We start from the raw sequence: 17286 nt of genomic DNA on the forward strand, positions 1-17286 counted from the left end.
TACATGATGAAAAGGAGTTATGATATTTTAAAGACTTTACAAAGGAATACAAAGAGAAGTTAAATCAAATGGCAAAAAAGGACACAGTCATAGTTGAATTAAAGATCTACCCCAACACTGGTTGTAAGAGAGAAGAAGAGAGGGCAAGGCAAAACATGAAGACTAGCGAGAAGACGCTAAGGTAAATATTGGGATAAGATGAGTGCCTTCACACATTATTTCAAGGATGGCAATGGAACGTGACACGAGGACTTCCCGAGGGGGTCACCCATCCTAGTACTACTCTCAGCCAAGCACGTTTAACTTCATAATTCTGGTGGGATCCGGTGTGTTAGTGTTGTTATGATCGCATGAGATGGTAGAATTCAAACTAGCAGCGAAGCAACGACACGACATTATTTACCTAGAGTGTTATAAGTTATGATAAGGTAATTGTAAAAGAGCTTAAGCAAAATAAGCTGGATTAGCCGATTACTAACAGATGGCACACTTGTATGCCACAGTTCTTCAATATAATACCAGTTAATGATAAGACAAATCACAGAACGGCTATATAGGTCATTGTGTGAGAGGACTTTAACACAACCTTGTAGCCAACTCTGATGGGAAAAAAGCAAAACCCAAAATGCGAGGGTACTAGTTGATTTCATCTAAAGAAGGCAAGAAGTAATATACGAGGTTGAAGATTCCATAATAGGACCTTGGCTACAAGACTCACTTTGCACTCCTGTACAGATAATTCTATATGGAATGTTATCCACAGATTAACAATAGCAGCCTATGTTCCTTCAATCAAGGACCACCTTTCTAGTCGAGATTGTGCAAAATTATAGGTCAAGAGGGTGGTGAGACTTTATGGAGTTCCTATAGCTATTGTCTCAAACGAAGGAGCCCGAGTTACAGTTAACTACTGAAGATCAGTCCAAGAAGAGATTGGGAAGATAGATAGGTCTTCGTACACCATTGTACTCTCAGACCGAAGGACAGACTAAACTTACTAGCTAAATGCTAGAAAGAGGTATTGCGAGCCTATACGGTTGACTTCAATCTCCTACCTGTCAAGAGTATTTACTACATCAACTATCATTCTAGTCTCTAAATTGCCCCAGAAGAGACTTGGTATGGAAAAAAGAGTAGGTCATCAATTGGTGGGTTAGCAGCTTAGAGTCGACAAAAGTCATACGTAGGTAATCGATGTTGACTTCTAGAGTTTCAACTTAATGATTGGGCATTTCTGAAGGTACCCCCCACAGAGAAAGTAATGAGATCTAGCAGGAAAGAGGACCTTAGTCCCAAATACATTGACATTATCAGACCCTCCACCGAATAGGCAAGGTTTCCCACGAGTTGGACTTACCAGCGGATCCAAAAGTAGGACATTCAGTCTTCCAATTATCGATGCTTCGCAAGTGTATTGGTGATCCAACCCGGGTATATCTTGTAGGGGGTATCCAGGTCACAGAGGAGTTATCCTATGAGAAGCAACCTATCGCCATCCTGGGTTGGCGAAGTAGAAGATTGTGAACTAAGGACATAACTTCCGTCAAGGTATTGTGGCGAAATAAAAATCGTGAAGAGATGACCTGGGAAGCGGAGGAGAAAATGAAACACAAGTATCCATACGTACTCCTTACGCTACAAGTAATCCCAAGCTTTGGTAATCTGATAGTGATGGCTAGATGAAAGTATATGTTATTGCAATGGAATAGAGAAACTCTCCATATAGTCTGTATAAGATCTTGAGAAAGGTTTTGGTTCACATTCAAGGAAGAATGTTCTAAAGGATCGTAAGCCTCTTAAGTTTCTTAAGGTTTCCTAAAGTTTCTTAAAGCTTCTAAAAGCTTCTTAAGACTTATTAAGAACTCTAAAGGTTCTTAAGAGTTGCCATGTGAGCCGGATAATCTATAATGCTATCAAACAATTCTAAAGAAAGGAGAATGCAATACCACATAGTAGAGAAGATTGGAAATAGAGTTATAAGAATCCGGAAGAAGTTGGAGACCGAATGATGAGTCATAGGACATGACTTATTTACGTAAGCTACCAACTTGGAAATCTTACATACTTAAGCTACTGGAGTACATACCAAGCTTACGTAGCAAGGATTACTTAGGTTCATAAAGTAAGAAGAGATTATGAACCCACGAGGGAGAGAAGAGAGTGTCATGTGACAGCAGCTGAAGCAAGGGTGGTGGACCCCCACATGCCACGTGGCAGCCTGTGATTGGAGGAAAGGGGGTGTGTTGGCCCAATGAGGGCTTGACATGTGTCACCACTTAAGGCTTGACATGTGTCACAACTTAGGGGTTGACACGTGTCACCCCCTTAGGTGGACTATATATATATGTCTTATGACTTATTAAAGTTCCATACTTATCTAGAAAATTCAAGAACAAGAAACAAGAGAAGAGAAGAAACTAGAGAGGGAGAGAGCTACGGTTTTGGAAGGAAACAAAAGGTGAGTTCTTCAATTTTTCTTCGTGAATTAATTATATAGGGTGTACCACAATTTTATGAAGGTGTTAGTAATAAAAATTTATGGTTTGGATCAGCCCAAAACGTTAGCAATTAGCCATGAAATTTTAAGTGCGTTAAAGGAACTTCCGTGGCAAGTTTCGACGAGTTTGATGCGTTTTGGGAAAGGTAAGGGCTTCCCTTTAAAATTGGAGTTTATGATGTTTTTATTAGGTATATTACATTTGTTAATTAAGGTTGGAAGTGGAAAAATTGCATAAGGATGCTTGACGTTAGAAACAAACAAAATTGAAGTGGTTGTAGATAAATCGAAGTCGAGTAGTGGGTTGTCATTGTGGTGTTGCGGGTGCAGCTGGTTGGGTTGAGTGTTTCAGGCTTTAAATTGTTTTGAAAAGGGTGTGGGTGCTTCTGGTTGCAGCCACACGACCCTCTGTTTGGTATGGTTAAAGAGTTTGTGAAATAAAGATTAAAAATTCTATTTTTATATCGTAGTTTTGAGCTAGTTATTTGGAGTTGTAGTGTGTAATGATGAGGTGATTTACTTGTATATATGCTGCTGATTGTTTTTGTTTGTATGTTTGTTGACACTTGGCCTAGTTGAAATCTCGGGGATGTTGAAGTTACAGGGGAGATGTTGCCCAATTTTTGGTAGCATCAGAACTAGTAACAAACTAGTCGAGGGTAATGGATAAGGAAATGACTCCTATTAGTACTTGGTTGTAGAGTGGGAAATTGGAAAGTGAAAGGCTATTAATCTTAGTATTACTTTCATGTCAAATAGGTTAAGGAGGTATCAAGGCAAGTCGAATTTCAATTAATCCCGAAAAAGGTATATGAATCTTTCTCTTGGCATATCTTTTGCATAAGTATGTGAAGCTATCCTTCTTTTCTTTTGGCATGTCTTTGCCTTAAGTGATTGATATACGAAATGTGGGGATAATTCCTTTCATAGAACCCCAAGTATGACTCATAAGTCTTATTCACTTGTCGATAGTAGAATTTCTATACTAGTTGAGTTATTGCCTCTCAAGGCTTCTATATGATGGAGAGTAGTAAGTATGTGAAGTTATCTCCTTTCTCTTGGCATGTTATGGTATAAGTATGTAGAGCTACCCTTCTTTCCTCTTGATATGTCTTTGACATAAGTGTGGTGCTATGATGGTAAGGTAATGCAATAATAAGGATATGATACCGAGCCCATGACAGGCTAGGTATGATATATATAAATGATGACTCTTTGAGGAAAAGTAGAAACTAGGTAAAGCTTATTCTTTCTCATTCTTTGGTATGTCCTAATTATAAGTAAAATGTGATACGAGCTCTGGGGTAACTCCACTTTTAAGTCCTAAATGTAAGCAGTATCTCTTATACACTTCTGAATGTCAAACTCTTATATTAAGTTGAACTACTTTCCTTGAACTCCATAGGTTAAGAAGTACCGGATACACAAGCTCCTAGTCCTAAGGACTATGTGACGAAGGGTATCCCTGATTCTGTGAACTGTTACTATTACTTTAGGGCATATCTAGGGTGCCCGATTTCGTAAGTGATATAGGCCTCAATGGTATTTAGAAAGCACTCGAGATGGCTACACTACTATTCTGGTCCTCGAACGATAGCTTAATCTTCTTACATTGTCGAGTCTCTGATAATTATTTAGATTGTATATGGTTACTCACTACTTTATTCGTGTATACTATAATACATACTTCACTGAGTCCTGGGCCGGCTATAATATAATTATTATTATATGGTATATGGATCATGCCGATCGTTCCTTGGCATTACTATATGATATGTGGATCGGAACGAATGTTCCTCGGCATTAATATATGATATGTGGATCGGACCAAATGTTCCTCAGTATTACTATATGATACGTGGATCAGATCGAATATTCCTCGGCATTACTATATAATATGTGGATCGGGCCATCATTCCACGACATTATTATACGATGTGTGGATTGGGCCGTACGTTCCTCAGTATGTACTTACTATATACATGGATTGGGCTGTACGTTCCACGGTGCTAATAATATATATGTGCTTATGATGACAAAATTATATAGATGGTACACCGAGTCCCCTAACGGGCTGGGAACAGTACGTGATGGTAATATGTATGACTTTTTTTATACAATGCGATTACAGTAAATGGTTAAATATTATACTTGTCCCCTGCATCCCTACGCCAACTATAATTTCCTTATGATGTCTATGCTTTAAATACTCAATACATATGTCGTACTGACCTCTCTTTCTCGGGGGGGGGGGGGGGGGCTGTATTCATGCCTGTAGGTACAGATACACACCTTGGGGATCAATCATTGTAGGAGTTCCATTCAGTAATTCAGAAGCGCTCCATTGTTTCAGAGCCTAGTTTTGGTGTTAACCCTCGATGTATATATTTATTTATTCATGGTATGGCGGGGGACCTGTCCCGCCTTATGTTACTGTTCTTACTCTTAGAGATCTGTGGACATAAATATGGGTTGTGTATGGGTTATAGGTTATCCTTCCTGTTGATGTGCTATAACTTAAACAGGGGACAAATTTACTTACAGATAGCAGGAATATATGTGAGTACCCAGTTTGGGCACCCGAAATGGCCTATGGGGTTGGGTCGTGACAATTATCACCTTCAGACATTAGAAGATTTTTGGGCTTAGATGGATACTATAGAAGGTTTGTTGAAGGTCTCTCATCTATTGCTTCGCCTATAACTAAGTTGACATAAAATAAGGCAAAATTCCAATGGTTGGAAGATGTGAGAAAAGTTTTCAAATGTTTAAAGATAGTCTTACATCAACTTCTATTTTGACATTGCCTGAAGGTTTAGATGGGTTTATTGTTTATTGTGATTCTTCATATGTTGGTTTGGGTTGTTTTTTGATAAAACATGGTAAGGTTATAGCCTATGCCTCTAGGTAACTTAAAGTACATGAAATAAACTATCCAATGCATGATCTTGAACTTGCGGTGGTTGTGTTTGCATTAAACATTTGGCGCCATTATTTTTATGTATTTAGCGACCACAGAAGCTTGTAATATGTGTTTAGTCAAAAAGACTTAAACCTTAGGCAAAGAAGGTGGCTTCAACTCCTAAAAGACTATGATATAAGCATATTATACCATCTGGGTAAGGCAAATGTTGTAGCCGATGCTCTTAGTCGGTTGTCTATGGGTAGTGTCGCACATGTTGAGGAAGTTAAAAGGGAATTTGTCAAAGAGGTCCATAAATTGGCACATTTAGGTGTGCGTTTGGTTGATTTTAATAATGCAGGCATTCTTATATATAATGTTTCAGAATCATCTCTTGCGGCAGAAATCAAGGCCAAGCAAGACAATGATCCAACTTTGGTCGAATTGAAAAAGTCAGCTGCCAAAAATTCCGTTGAGGCTTTCTCCCTAGGAAAAGATGGGGTACTACATTACCAAGGTTGGTTGTGTGTTCCAAATGTTGATGGTGTAAAAGAGTTGATATTGAATGAGGCCCATAGTTCTTGGTATTCAATTCATCCAGGATCTACTAAGATGTATCTTGGCTTGAGGAAAGTGTATTGGTGGAATGGAATGAAGAAGGACATAGCGGAATTCGTGGCTAAGTGTCTTAATTGCCAACAAGTGAAAGTTAAACATCAAAGGCCGGGAGGCCTAACTCAATAAATTAAAATTCCTACATAAAAGTGGGAAGATGTGAATATGAAATTTATCATGGGTTTGCCTCGTACTAGAAGACAACATGATTCTATTTGGGTCATTGTGGACCGAATGACCAAATCGGTGCATTTTTTATCGGTCAAAACTTATGGTGCCAAAGACTATGCTAAGTTGTACATTTGTGAATTTGTGAATCTTCATGGTATTCCTTTGTCAATTATATAAGATAGAGGTACTCAATTTAGTTCACATTTTTGGAAGTCATTTCAAAAAGGTCTTGGCACTAAAGTGAATCTAAGTACTGCTTTTCATCTTCAAACCGATGGGCAAGCCGAGTTAACAATTCAAACCTTGGAGGATATGTTAAGGGCATGTGTGATTGACCTTAGAGGAAGTTGGGATGATCATTTTCCATTGATTGAGTTTGCTTATAATAATAGTTATCACTCTAGCATCCAAATGGCTCTTTTTGAATCCTTATAAGGGAGAAGATGTAAGTCTTCGGTGGGTTGGTTTAAAGTTGGTGAGATGACATTGATTGGTCCAGATTTGGTAATTGATGCAATGGAGAAAGTAAGGCTCATAAGAGAAAGATTAAAAACAACTCAAAGTGGTCAAAAGTCCTATTCAGACACTAAGAGGAGAGAGCTTGAATTTGATGTGGATGATATGGTGTATTTGAAGATTTCACCTATAAAAGGGGTAATGCAGTTGGGTAAGAAAGGGAAGTGGACCCCTAGATATATAGAACCGTATATGATATTGAAGCGCATTGGCAAGGTAGCATATGAGTTAGATTTGCCACTTGAGTTGGCTTTGGTTCATCCAGTATTTCATGTGTCGATGATGAAGAAATTTGTGGGTGATCCAAATTCTATTGTACCAAGGGAGAATGTGAGTATTGAAGAGAATTTGACTTATGAGGAGGTCTTGATTGAGATTTTAGACCGCCAAGTGAAGAGGCTGAGAAATAAAGACGTTGCATCTGTCAAAGTGTTGTGGAAGAATCAACAAGTAGAGAGTTCTACATAGGAAGTAGAATCGGACATGATGAAGCGATATCCTTATGTCTTTCCTTTCACTCAAGCCTAAAGGTACTAAGTTGCTCATGATTAAATCGATTAAACTCCTATGCTTTAGTTCCATATGTCATTCATATGCATGCATGATTCATGAAAATTATTTCTCTGAAGGACCATGTTTTATTTTAAGTACGAAGTTTACATGTTCTATGCATTTTTGAAAGTATCCTCCTGTCGATATCGGGTTTCTAAATGCTTGTTCCATGTCTTTCCTGTATTAGTTGAATCTTATATGAGGACGAATGTTCCCAAGTGGGAGATATCGTAACATCCCTCAAAATACCCACAAAATACCTTAATAATGACTTAGAAATAGGCCGCTTATGTAACACATTACCCTTAATCTTTTTGAAAAATCCGAGTTCAGAATATTGATCATGGGGTCAAAACCTGTGAGAAAATGGTCTCGGTGGATTTTTAGGACCAGTAGATCAGAATAAATATTTTTTAAGAAACCACAAAATAGTGTGGTCCATGATAGGACCGCATCGCGGACCTGGGATGGTGTCCTGGCCGAATTTAGTTTCTTTTTTAAGGGCGTTTTAGACTTTTCCCAAATTATTAGTTAATGAACCTAGACATTTTTAGGACCTAATTCAACTCTATAAATTAACCTAAACCTCTAATTTTATTCATTCTTCTACAATTCATCTATCAAATATTTCTCTCTCTATAAAAAGGCTCTCAAAGGTTTCCATTGAAGACTTCAAGCAAATTCACTCAATTTCTCCATCAAAATTCTCAAGTCCTTCCAAATTAATTGATTTTCTCACTCAAGGTATGTGGGTATTGATTCATGGATCCTTTAATCCATGAAGCGCAATCAATTTCTCAAGGTTTTCTATCAAATTAAAGTATGATATTCTATGGATTTTGTGATCTCTATTTCAATTGCATGAAGTTTGATTTAAATCATGATCATGAGACTATTTTGATATAAATTGATGGTTATTGAATTAAATTGAAGAGTTTTTTCATGAATTCTCCTATTTTAATTTCTAGGGTTCATGATGTAAATGATGAGTATTTTGATTCATACTTCTAAAGGATATTATCTAAATGAATTATGTATGGGATGATATAAAATTTATGATCATGCATATCTTTAAGTAAATTTCATGATTTTTAAGTCAATTGTCATGCATCCATGTCATACCCAAATTTCAAGTACAAGCTATGGTCATGAATTTTCAAAGTATGAATTATGATTGTATTTCCATTATGATCATGAATTATAAGTATGTCTCAAATTATGGAATTACATGCAAGTTCTAAAGTAAGGTGACTTAGGATCCTATGTGGTGACCTAAGGCCTAATGATATGAATTATGTAAATATGATTGTAATTATGAAAGGATAATTCTCACATTACAAGTATGTTATGAAAATAAACTACTCTATGATTTCAAGCCTATGATCATGACTATGATATATGATATTATGATCTTATGTTATGTATGTATTCCGTGGGATTTGACTTAGCAAAGAGTGGACTTGAGGTAGGAGCACTACCAAATACCTTAGTAGCAGCATCATGTCCCATAAACTACGTGCCACCGTAGGTTGCCTTTATGGCCTAGCTAGTGGATCCACAAATAGCACATGTTCCTGATTAGGAGTCTACCTTGGTAAAGTAGCCTCATTCTTCTCGATGTGGGTATCATCGGATTCCGTGTTATAGCTCACATGGTCTTATTGTTGGTTATGGTTCCTATCCCACATATGTATGATTTCTTAAGTATGTTATGTCTTGAATTTATGTTTTTAAATACTTTGTCCAATATGATTTTCTCATGACTTTACATATTCCATCTTATCATGTGTTTTACTTGACCTTTGTATTCCATAATTTACGTTGCATGTCCCGCCCTCATACTTAGTACATTACAACGTACTAATGTATACTTTTTGCATACATTATCTCATAATATAGGTGTTGAGGTTGTAGGTGTTGAGGTTGAAGATCCTAATTGTCCACGTAACTAGTAGGCGTTTCTATTCGAATGTATTGTAGTGAGTCCTCATTGACCAGAGACTAGTTTCAAGTTACTTACTATTTTCCTATCAAAAGACTTTTTCTTATGTTTTGTATTGATGGTGAGCTAAGGACATATCTTAGCCCCCGCCTATGCTCATATTTAGAGGCATCTAGTTGGATATATGCTTGATTCTATGTTGTCATAAGACATTTTTAGATTTCTATTCATGGTTTTAGACTCTTATGATGTTTCCACTTTTATATTTTATCTTATGTATGCTTATGATATATACAAGAGGCTTGGTTGGAGCCCTTTGAGGTTTCAATCGTCGTGTTATGACTAGGACCTAGATCAAGTCATGACATTTACGTTGTATCTTCAGATTAGAATCTTGTATTAGATGTTGTTTATACTTATGACACCAGGTTTTGAAATAATTTCATTGTTGTCCGCTTATTGTGCTAAATTGTGGCCTGAATTCCCTTTGGGATTCTCATAAAGTTTTACTTTTTTAAAAAATATTTTTTGGGGCTTACTCGTCGGGATGGGATTTGGGATGTGTGCCATCATGACCTCAATTTTTGGGTCATGACTATTTCCTTAGTTAACATTAGACTACTAAAACACTTTTAATAGTGATAACTAAAATTTATTGATTTATATCATGTCACAATTTTTTTACTTTTACTCTACAACAAGTTAGAACACTTACATACTTTGTGATTGAATTCTCTTCAATATCGTTCCCCGTGGGATCAACTCCAACTCGTTGTTGGGTTTATACTTGTTTGCGACTGTTTATAGTTTGACTTGTAAGAAGTGTTGTTTGAACATTATAAAAAATGGCGTTGTTGCTGGGAAACAGTGATTAGAGTTCTTTTATTGAAGTTTGGTTATGATCTAGTTGTTTGTAGTAGAACTCCCTTACTTTTTTTTGCTTGTTTTTGTCTTTTTTAGTTGATGAAATAAGCATTCACTGGAGTAACACTGGAGTCTTCATGTTCAAAATGATGACAGTGGAAATATGAACGATGTCAATGTTGACAAAATGGATTGTGCCGGAGCTATAAGATTACCTCTAACTGTGGGTAATGCAATCTTCCACGTGACCGGTACGATGTTGCAATTGCTTCAAATGAAGGGCTTCTTTGGGGGCTTTGCTCACAAGGGCCCTCATGACCACATCCAGAACATCATGGATATGTGCAACCCTTTCTCTTTCAAGAATATCTCATAGGAGTCTATTCGGCTAAAGTTGTTTCCCTTCTTTATTATGGGGGAGGAAACCCAGTAGTTAGCCGATCTACTGAGGGATTCAATCACTTCTTGGGAAGAGCTCAATGTTGACTTTTATGAATGATTTTTCCCTCCTTCCAAGATGTTGAAATTGAGGGATAGTATCCAAAACTTCAAGAGAGTTGATGGGAAACCTATTCATGAGACTAGGCTAAGGTTCCAAAAGTTTCTCTTACAATGTCCCACTCACGGGCTATTGGACAATGTGTTGCTATAGTATTTCTATCATATCCTTGATACGATGAACAATGTGTGGCTGATCAACTTATCAAAGGTGGTATCATGCGCCAACCATTTGTTGTTGCTTTGGTGTTTCTTGATGAAATGACTAAAATTAGCCGTGCATGTCACATAAGAGAAGACTAGTGTCTCCTGTCAATGTTGTCTAGACCAAGGAACAACTAGAAAAGAACTATGAACGAGATGAGAACATGGCAAAAATGATGACTCAACTCAATTTTCTTTCTAAACATTTGATGGGCGGAGGATACAAGACTATTAATGCGGTAGATGCAAATATTGGGTTGAACTCGGAGGATGCAAAATTTAATGCCATGTACAATGAAGAGGTTCAATTTCTTGCAAATCAACCAAGGGGTTCCCGTATGACCTACCCAATGCCAGGTGGGAATCAAGGTTAGAAAAAGGACTGGAAGGTTGTTGTAGAGAATGTGAAAGGGATTGGTGTGATAGAGTTAAAAATTGGAGAGAAAACTATGGTGAGCATGATAGATATGTTCCTCCTCATTATCGTCCAAAGCCCAAAGAACCAAATGCCAATCTTGAGATATTTTGGATTGATGACATGTTTTCTCATATTCTCAGCAAGGTAAAAAGTTCGGACAAGGTATTCAACGAGATGAAAGCTGACATTTCTTTATTAAACCAAATGATTACTTCTCATTCGGTGTCAATAAAGCAACTTTAGGCCCAAATGGGTCAAATTTCAGGCTAGTTGAATCTAAAACCTAAGGGCGGTCTCCTTAGTGATACAGTGGCTAACCCAAAGAACAACAACGTACAATCTATGGCTTTATTAACTAGGAGTGGAAAGGTTGTCGTAAATGATGCACAAAATAATGAAACAACTAGCTCAAGCAAGGGTAAGGTCATTGTGTTTGAAAGTGATGAATTAGCCGAAGAGCAAAACAATGAAGCATTCGATGAAGTTAATGATACATCGATAGTTGTTGATTCTTGTATTGATCAAAAGTCTAATGTGGAAGTAATTCCACCGATGGTTACTACAAAGCCACTTCCCAAGGTAAAGCCTTCATTCCCTCAATGTTTGGAAAAGAAGGATGAAGACACCAAATTTCAAAAGTTTCTTTCCTTCTTCAATACTCTTTCCATTAATCTTCAATTGATTGAGGCATTGTTGGAGATGCCTGGGTATGCTAAATTTATGAAAAAATTGGTGAAGAAAAAATGTAGCATGGATTTTGAAACTATCGAGGTATCTCATAATTGTAGCACCATAATGTCAAGTAATGTTGTGGTAAGAAAGGCTGATCTCGAGGCATTTACTATTCTGTGTACCATTGGGTTGTATCAATTTGAAAAACCACTTTGTGATTTGGGCGCTAGTATAAATTTGATGCATATGCCATATTCAAGCAACTTAGTTTGGTTGAGCCCAATCCAACCACAATGCAGCTTCTTATGGCCGACTGGTCTATAAATATTCCATCGGCATCCTCTATGATATTTTGGTTAAAGTTGATAAGTTTATATGTGATTCTTGATTGTGAGATCGATGCCGAGATCCCTATTATTCCCGGTAGACCTTTCTTGGCTATCGGTAGAGCCCTTGTTGATGTGGGGAGTGGTGAGTTAAAGTTTTTAGTTAATAGTAAAGAAGTTACCTTCAATGTTTGCAAGTCTATAAAGCAACTGGATGACGTTTATGTGATATTGGTCATCGATGTAATTGATGAGGGGGTTGCTAGTATACATCAAATTTCTAGTGTTGGGAAATCATTAGTAGCGGTATTGTTGAATTTTCATGGGGAAGAGATCCCTGATTATGATGAGGTTGTGTCTGCATCTTACCCCAACAATCTCATAAAGATAGATATTGATTTAAAAAATAGAGATACTCCACCCGCAAAGCCGTTCATTGATGAGTCACCAAATCTTGAGCTAAAGGTACTTCCTTCTCAACTTTGATATATCATTTTTGGGGCAAATAGTACTTTTCCCGTTATTATAGCTGCATATTTGATTGAGGAGCAACTGAAAGCACTTGTGAGTGTGATGAAAATTTTCATTAAGGGTATTGGGTGGACAATCACTCATATCGTGGGAATTTCTATCAGTATTTCATACATAAGATCAAGTTGGCTAGTCATAGCAAGCCGAATATTGAGCACCAATGGAGGTTGAACCCTCCAATGCAAGAGGTAGTGAAGAAAGAAATCATTAAGTGGCTTGACGTGAGAGTTGTTTATCCCATTGCGGATAGTAAATAGGTGATCCTGGTGCGATGTGTCCCCAAGAAGGGTTGCGTGACCATTCTTCCAAATGAAAAGAATAAAATTGTATCGATGCAGCCACTGACTGGTTATAAGGTATGCATGGACTATCGGAAGTTGAATGCTTGCACGGTAAAATACCACTTCCTTATGCCTTTCATGGACTAAATGTTAGATCGCCTCACGGTTCATGGTCGGTACTGCTCTTTAGTTGGTTACTCTAGGTATAATAGGATTTCTATTGCTTCGGAAAAGCAAGAGAAGACTACTTTTACTTGCCCATATAGTATCGTTTCTTTCAAGCATATGCCCTTCGATTTATGCAATTCTCCCGCAACGTTTCAAAGATATATGCTGTCTATTTTTGCTAATGTGGTAGAGGATATGATGGAGGACTTTATTGATTATTTTTTCAATTATAGGGGATACATTTGAGGCTTTCCTTAAGCATTTTGGGTGAGCATTTCAAAGGTATGTTGAAACAAATCTTGTGCTAAATTAGGAGAAGTGCCACTTTATGGTGAAGGAAGTTATTGTGTTGGGCCATAAAATCTCGAGAGATGGCATACAAGTTGATCAAGAAGAAGTTGAAGTTATTACTCAGTTGCCTTCTCCTATTTCAGTAAAAGGTGTTCGAAGCTTCTTGGGACACGCCAGTTTCTATCAGAGGTTTATCAAACATTTATCTAAAGTTGCATATCCTTTGTGAAAACTACTTAAAAAAGAGAGCGTGTTTGAATTTGATGATGCTTGTGGCAAAGCATTCTTATGTCTTAAGGAGAAGCTTGTATCGGCTCCGATCATTATTTCTCCATATTGGAGTATTCCATTTGAGCGTATGTGTGATGCGAGTGATGTTGCATTGCAGGTTGTTCTTGGCCAACAGAAAGGTAATTTGTTCTATCATGTGTACTATGCTACAAAGACTTTAAACATGACTCAAAAGAACTACACCTTCACTAAGCAAGAATTGTTAGCCGTTGTGTATGTCTTTGAGAAATTCAAAGCTTATATTTCAGTACTAAAGTTGTGGTCCACACCGACCATGCCGCGATACGCTACATGATGGATAAAAATATGTCAAGCCTCATTAGATCCATTGGATGTTATTGTTGCAAGAGTTTTATTTTGAATTTAAGGATCAAAAAGGTTTTGAGAACCAAGTGGTGCACCATTTTTCTAGACTTAAGTCCCATGTGGTGGTGTCCAGTGAGAAATATATTGAAGAAGCATTTCTGGATGTGTCGGTTATGATGGTGTCTAATAGTTATCTCCCTTGGTATGCTAATTTTGCTAATTTTGTAGTATGCAGGATTATTCTAGATGGGGTAAATTTCTATCAACAAAAAAGATTTGTGTATGATGCAAAGAAGTATTATTGGGATGAGCCTTTTCTATTTAGAGAGTGTAGAGATCATATGATCTGGAGATATTTTCCAAAAGTTGAAATTAATGTTATTCTTCATACTTGTCATGCGTCACCGGTTGGTGGCCATCATAATGGGATACGTCCAACTGCCAAAGTACTCCAAATTGTCTATTATTGGCCTATATTATACCAAGACACCAAATCTCTTGTGAAGAAGTGTGAGAAATGCCAAAAACTATGAGGGATATCTCTAAGACATGAATTACCTCTCACTTCGATTCTAGAGTATCACGATCCGAACTAGGGACAAGCTGTGACACAGCAATCGAAAACCTGAAGGATCCCAACCAAGCCATCATAGCATACATCGCATACATAAGTTAAATAAACATGATAACGTAAGAGAAAAAATCAACTCAATATAGAATTCAAAAGGGGAAGTAACTAAACTCAAATGTCCAACAAGAACTACATCAACTTTCACCTTCTAAAAATGACTCTATACTAGACTTGATGGGGGCTTAGGATAGGATGCATGACCAATTATAAATGAGCATGATTAAGGGTTAAAATAATTTAAAAACATATGAACATTGATGGTCAATGCATCATAAAACTTCATAGTAAAACTTACATCATTGCATGTAACTTGTGTTGGATAAGACCTTTAACTGACATCTTAAGACCATGCGAGCTATAACATGGAATCTGATGTAACTCCCACATCGAGAATAGAGACACTGCTTTCCAAGGTAGAATCTGTGAGAACATCTTCACATCATGAGCTATATATGGATCCACTAGCTAAGCCATAAGGTGATCCTACAGTGGTAACTTAGTTTGGAACTTTAGATTGCTACTAGGATTTCCTTGGGTAACTAACTACGTTATCGAACCCCCACCTAAAATTCCTCTCAGTGCTTAGTCAATATCCAAATGAAAATTAATAAAACACAGAAACATCACCATTAACTTCATCATGAAAGTAATCATTAGAGTAGCTTGTTAACCTTAGTGATTCATAGGAATACATAAACTTTGGTGAAAATTGTCCTTATCACTATCTTAATCATAATTTGTGTGAGAGTTGTCCTTATCACACCATAATAACTTTCTTGGATCATCATTGATCATCATTTTAACTTTCATCATCCAATCATAAATCTTATCTCTTTCATAAAAGCTTTCTTTGAAAATCATTGAACTTCATAATCCTAATTCATGTAAATCATCATTGAAAATAACTTCATGCATGGTCATTCATAATTCCACTTGAAATTATGAAATTATTGTAGAATCATACTTATAATGATCATTGATAATAATTAAAAATGTAATTTAAATAGCCCAATGCAATTAATCAAAACTAGGGTTAGAAAGTAATGAAATTTAAAGATATCTTTTAGGGAAACCTTAGGACTCCATGGGTGAAAGGAACCCATGGATCAATCCCCACATACCTTGGTGAATTAACTCAAAATTTGAAGAATAACCTTGTTGTTCTTGGAACCCTAGCTTGAGATTGTGAGAGAGCCTTGAGAGAATTGATTGATCTTGCCTTAGGGAAATTGGAGAATGATTTAGAATAGCAGGGAAATTTGAAGGGTGTAATTATAGGCTTTGAAATTGGCCATAAAGGTGTCTAGGTTCATGAAATGAACTTGGGAAAAAGACAATATTACCTTTTATTAAACTTGGATTTTGATCCCATAAGTTGACTCCTACAACTCGTAGAAGCTTGTACGACTAGTCAAGCTAAATTGTCTTGGTGCCCCTACAAACTCTAAATTCTCTGAGTCTTTGAAGTTTCATCTACGAGTTGATTCTGTGACTCCTCGACAAGATTACAGGTCGTAGACCCAATCCATCCTGCAGGTTTTGAGAAACCTGCAAATTTGAGCCTATGATCTTTTCCTATGAGTTAATATTATAACTCATCAATTGGCCTAAAACTCATCATATTGAGTCGTAGGACCTCTTCTAAGGTAGGTCTTGGACAAGCTCAAGGACTCACTCTACAATTCGTTCCTACGAGTCGTCGGAATGTCTACGATCCATAGATGGAGTCGTAGTCCTGAGGTTAGTTCCCTTTTGTTTAGATTCTTTGCTTATTCAAACTTTTCAACTTCTGGGGTCTTGTAATATATCCTCCTTGGGAACATTTATCCTTGAATGAGATTCAACTAGCGTAGAAAGGACACGAAAAGAGGACTAACAACTCAACTTGAATATAATGACACCTTAGAGTGCATAGAACATGTGATTTTCAAACATAAAATAAAACATGACTTAAAAATCAATCTTCATAAATATGCATTGTAAGATCCTGGAAGTCAGAGAGTTGGAGAACAAGAAGAAATCCTCAAATTTTCTGACTAGACCTAGTTAACAACCATCTCTACGAGACATAGAGTTTCCATGACCCATAGGAATGAGTCATATAGGGAGTCGAGGTGGTTTATCATGACCAACCCCAAGGGAAGGTCTTACGAACCATGTTTATGGTCCTTTTTCCCTTAGAAAACCCATGGAAAGCACCCGTAGGAGGAATTCAGAGACCTTATTAGATATCCCTCAAGGACAGGTCGATGACTTACCAGGATGGGTCATAGAAGTTATTACGGGTCATAAGAACGACTCCTGAAAAGACTTCTAAGACCCTAAAATTTTAGGTTTTTGGGACCTGTAGGACGAGCCCAAAGAATGACTCATTTTCAAGTTGACGAGTCGTACATATGACCCATTCCCAAACTTTAGTGACTTAATTTTTAGGCACTTTCCTCAGACCTGCAAGACGAGTCATCTTGACAACTCGTCACTCCTTCGACGACCCGTAGAAGACGGTTGGGTCAATTTTTAGATTTAATAAAGGGAAATTGTGACTTTTTCAATGTTTGGTTCAATGAACCTAGAGACTTTTATGGCCAGGTTCAAAGTCTATAACTATTC

At 37.2% G+C, this 17286-nt stretch overlaps 1 pseudogene; it reads right to left on the bottom strand.

The window, feature by feature from the left end:
* Window positions 1-234: 234 nt before the first annotated feature.
* Window positions 235-354, bottom strand: LOC129888070 (5S ribosomal RNA; annotated as a pseudogene).
* Between the last annotated feature and the right edge of the window lie 16932 nt (window positions 355-17286).

This window comes from Solanum dulcamara, chromosome 4 (genome assembly GCF_947179165.1).
Source record: "Solanum dulcamara chromosome 4, daSolDulc1.2, whole genome shotgun sequence".
Lineage (NCBI taxonomy): Eukaryota > Viridiplantae > Streptophyta > Magnoliopsida > Solanales > Solanaceae > Solanum > Solanum dulcamara.